The following is a 5,155-nucleotide window of genomic DNA, read 5'->3' as shown; positions in this document are numbered from 1 at the left end:
TATCTCTCCTCACTATTCTTTGGAACTCTGCATTCAAATGTGAACCCCATTGTGTATTTATGTCTTAATGAGTATATACATCCATAAGAAATATATAAGGCAGCTTTGGAAGAGTTTTAATCTTACAATATTACTTTTACATATATTTAATCTTACTTATATACATTGGGTATAGCACTTGGCAACTTGCTCATTTAGGAGACTATAAAAAAACAATGTCATAACAATCAGCCTTGTTAAATGCGGGTAGGGGAGTGTAATATTTTTCTCTATGCTTTTTGTGGATTTAAAATACATTTATAAGCACAGTTTTCAAATAAAAAGTAAGGGAATTTTAAAAACTACTGAGAAGCTGTGTTGATTTACAAAATCACTAAGGTTACTCAGGTTGGGCATGGAAGTAGGTGGGAGAACATGGCTCATTATTTCCTAAATATTTTACCCTATGTATGTAAGCAAATATATTTTCTAAATCCAACATGTAAAACTTCTGAACTTTTCCAACAGATATGTGAATAGATGACTTTACAAATGTAGTCTAACTTTCTAAAACACCCATCACAGTTTTTTTTTTTTTCTTAAAATATTCAATTCAGGCATATTTAGATAGACATGTTGTTGTTGTTACCAAGTCATGTCTGACTCTGCAACCCCATGGACTGCAACACACCAGGCTCCTCTGTCCTCCACTATCTTCTAGCATTTGCTCAGATTCAAGTCCATTGAATCAGTGATGCCATCTAACCATCTCATCCTTTGCCACCCCCTTCTCCTTTTGCCTTCAACCTTTCCCAGCATCAGGGTCTTTTCCAATGAATAGACATAATTCTATCTATAAAACAGTATGTCTGACAAAACTACTTTTTTATTATACTTATTGTGACTAATTTTGGTAGGAGATCAATGAAACTCTTTCAAACATAAAAACATTAGATTTAGACTCAAAGGGATCATTTATTCTTGGGCCTAGGGATAAAAACGCAGGTATTGGGGTATCAATTTTATAAAACAGGTATCTCCCCCATACTTTGTTTATATGGCCTAATCACACAAAGATAACACCTATTCCTCACATTTTCCCCACCATGAGAGGAGTAACAGTGACAATTTTTTTTTAGAACTGATGTGTTCTAAAGAACAGAAAGAAAAGAATGTGATTGGAAACTGAACCCATTTGCCCCACCTCCCAAGCCAGAGCTGACAACTGGGCTTGCTGACCTGAGCTAGGCGGGGTCAGTTCCAATGTCTGACCAGAATTTGGATTTAAGGTACAGAGTCAGGGTCCTTTGGTCACATAAGCTAAGTAAGGAAGGGTGACATTGTGAGCTGTGCAGTGGCCATGCACAGAAAAGCAGATAGAGCTGGCCCACAGACAATGAGAAGAGACAAGAGGGAGGATGGAGAAGCAGGGATAAGGGGCCACGGATCATCCCAGAGAGGACAGTTACCCTACAGCACAGGCATGCTGGTCTCCCCTGAAGCCCCCAACACTAGTCATCCTTGGATTTCATGAGCAAACCTTGTATCCTTTGAGTAAAGCCCTTGTCCTATTTATGTGATATCATGCATGTGTATATCTGTAAATATTATCCTTCATTTACTTTTGCTTAAGCCACTGTGAAGGTTTCTGTTACTTGCAAGCGAAAGAGCCTAGACTCTGATGACTCCCAGTGCAGGCACTCTGTGAGGCTGCCACCCGCCACCTCACCTCGCCTTATAAACAGTGGCGCTTTTATAAACTCGTACACACAATGAGGACTCATCAGGAAATGACTGGCACCATAGTGTTTTCCTTCGGAGAGCTGTCAAATTAAAAACAAGTAGATAGTCTTCATGTGGGTGTTCCTGGGACTTTTATTTGGCAACTAAGCCATCACTTATTGTTTCTCAGACGCCATTTACATGAGATCAATAGTCAGAAATTTTCCAGGTGCAGTTACTCTGATAGTGTGTGCCAGTCATTTCAGTAAACACAAGATCCTGAACTTGATTTTTCTGCTAAAGCAATCAACAGGGAACACACAGCCACATTTCTGGTTCCACCCCTGGAGCTTGCTCATACTCTGATGGTAATATTGACCATTTTAAGACTACACAACTGCTGGACGCCCTTCAAATTGTCAAGCAATTACCCCAAATAACACTGTGTTGGAAAAATACCTTGGATTTCTCCATAAAAAGAGAACATGATGAGAAGAACAAGGTAACTTGTAAATCCAATGGCTTTTACAAAATAAGAAAACAATAAGAAAAATGACATTTAATACTGCCCACTTAGATGGACCTAATCGCATGATTTTTTTAAATTTGAATCCTATTATCAGCTAAAGTTCATGGAGGAACCTAGACCAGACCCCATGTAACAGACATTCCACCATTGAGGCAGGAATAAGAAGTGGTCGAAAATGATAACTATGGTGTCTAGCTGGGCTGACTTGGGCTCGGGACTAGGCTCTGCTTCTGAAGGGCTGTGTGACTTGGGACGGGTGGCCCAACATTTCTGAATCTTGGTGTCCCCATCTGAAAAACAGGAATAATAATGATGACTACCCTGTGTGAGGATGAAACAAGATATTGCATATGGAGCACACAGCACAACACCTGCACGCAATAACTCTGGGTAATTTTTAGTGGTAACTATTAACTGTCGCTGTTGAAGTGGCTGTTATCACGGGGTAGCCTGTTAAGCTGAAGGCTGCTGAGACTCATAGGTCTGGATTTCAAGCTATTTTTGCAAGCAATGAACTACTAAAAATAGGAGGCAGTGTTTACTCTCATAGCTTCGGGGAACAGCTATGACTTGGTCTCTGACCAAGTAGATTCAGTGGTGGAGCAAATGGCCTTCCAACTGCCTCTCAGTTCAGACCACATCCTGACTGGACCTCAGTCCAGGGAGGTTTGGGCAACCCAGAAAAGCAGGCTGAGCAGAGCTCTGTAGGCCAGGCCCTTGAGAGGCAGCCCAAGACAAATGGGCCCACGTATGATCCTTCCTGTTTCACCCAACAGACTGCCCAGATGGCACTTCCTGGTCCTTTTTCTCACCACCACCACCCCATGTATTGCTGGGGCCAGGATCTTAGGGAATCACAGGACACATGGCTCTGATGCAGAAAGGAGCTTCCTTATGTCCCAAGAGTAGAGTAGTGAAGGGGACCTTGCTACAACCCATCCTGTGGACTATTCTGACCATAATCCTAGAGTTGCTGCTGCTGCTAAGTCGCTTCAGTCGTGTCCAACTCTGTGTGACCCTATAGACGGCAGCCCACCAGGCTCCCCTGTCCCTGGGATTCTCCAGGCAGGATCACTGGAGTGGGTTGCCATCTCCTTCTCCAACGCATGAAAGTGAAAAGTGAAAGTGAAGACGCTCAGTCATATCCGACTCTTAGCAACCCCATAGACCACAGCCTATGAGGCTCCTCTGTCCATAGGATTGTCCAGGCAAGAGTACTAGAGTGGGTTGCCATTGCCTTTTCCATAATCCTAGAGTTGGGAGCCACCCAAACTTGATCCACTCCTGGTCCAAGGGACCCACCAAAGAGGTCCCAAGGGACTCACCTCCAGAAATAATACCTCCCGTGCTCGCTTCGGCAGCACATATACTAAAATTGGAACGATACAGAGAAGATTAGCATGGCCCCTGAGCAAGGATGACACGCAAATTCATGAAGCGTTCCATATTTTTTCACAGCAGGATCCTCTATGACCCACCTCCCAGAATATTGGAAATTAAAAGCAAAAATATACAAATGGGACCTAATGAAACTTAAAAGCTTTTGCACAACAAAGGAAACTATAAGCAAGGTGAAAAGACAGCCCTCAGAATGGGAGAAAATAATAGCAAACGAAGAAACAGACAAAGGATTAATCTCAAAAATCTGCAGCTCAATTCCAGAAAAATAAATGACCCAATCAAAAAATGGGCCAAAGAACTAAACAGACATTTCTCCAAAGAAGACATACAGATGGCTAACAAACACATGAAAAGATGCTCAACATCACTCATTATCAGAGAAATGTAAATCAAAACCACAATGAGGTTTACACACCAGTCAGGATGTCTGCTATCCAAAAGTCTACAAGCAATAAATGCTGGAGAGGGTGTGGAGAAAAGGGAACCCTCTTACACTGTTGGTGGGAATGCAAACTAGTACAGCCACTATGGAGAACAGTGTGGAGATTTCTTAAAAAACTGGAAATAGAACTACCATATGACTCAGCAATCCCACTCCTGGGCATACACACCGAGGAAACCAGATCTGAAAGAGACATGTGTACCCCAAAGTTCATCGAAGCACTGTTTATAATTGCCAGGACATGGAAGCAACCTAGATGCCCATCAGCAGACAAATGGATAAGGAAGCTATGGTACATATACACCATGGAATATTACTCAGCCGTTAAAAAGAATTCAATTGAATTAGTTCTAATGAGATGGATGAAACTGGAGGCCATTATACACAGTGAAGTAAGCCAGAAAGATAAAGATACATTATAGTATACTAACGCATATATATGGAATTTAAAAAGATGGTAACAATAGCCCTATATGCAGGACAGAAAAAGAGACACAGATGTACAGAACAGACTTTGGGACTCTGTGGGAGAAGGCAAGGGTGGGATGTTCTGAGAGAACAGCATTGAAACAAGTATACTATCAAGGGTGAAACAGATCACCAGCCCAGGTTGGATGCATGAGACAAGTGCTCAGGGCTGGTGCACTGGGAAGACCCAGAGGGAACGGATGGGGCGGGAGGCCGGAGGGGGGATCGGGATGGGGAACACATGTAAATCCATGGCTGATTCATGTCAAAGTATGGCAAAAACCACTACAATAATGTAAAGTAATTAGCCTCCAACTAATAAAAATAAATGGAAAAAAAAAAGAAATAATACCTCCCAAAGTCTCTTAGAGACCTGCCATACACCTTTGAACCTTAATTGGAAACTGTACACATTTCCTGCATTTGATGTTTCCAACTATAGAAAACATGATCTCAATACCAGCATGTTGGATAGCTCACATGACTATACACACACACAAACACACACCCCCACACACCCACAGGTATGGAATGTATGTGTGTGTGTGTGTGTGTATTCTATAAATATAGAGGGTTGACAAGTTTTCTTTTTCTTGTTTCTTCTTGACCTCATC

At 41.9% G+C, this 5,155-nt stretch overlaps 1 non-coding gene across 1 annotated transcript; it reads left to right on the top strand.

Annotated features, from left to right (window-relative positions):
* Positions 1-3,575: 3,575 nt before the first annotated feature.
* Positions 3,576-3,682, top strand: LOC136167977 (U6 spliceosomal RNA). Its single transcript, XR_010663146.1, has one exon. It is a non-coding gene; the product is annotated as a U6 spliceosomal RNA (small nuclear RNA).
* The last annotated feature ends 1,473 nt before the right edge of the window (positions 3,683-5,155 follow it).

The sequence above is a fragment of the Muntiacus reevesi genome, chromosome 4 (genome assembly GCF_963930625.1).
Source record: "Muntiacus reevesi chromosome 4, mMunRee1.1, whole genome shotgun sequence".
Taxonomy (NCBI): Eukaryota; Metazoa; Chordata; class Mammalia; order Artiodactyla; family Cervidae; genus Muntiacus; species Muntiacus reevesi.
The sequence above is the reverse complement of the archived record's forward strand: the minus strand, read 5'-3'. Positions and strand labels throughout refer to the sequence as shown.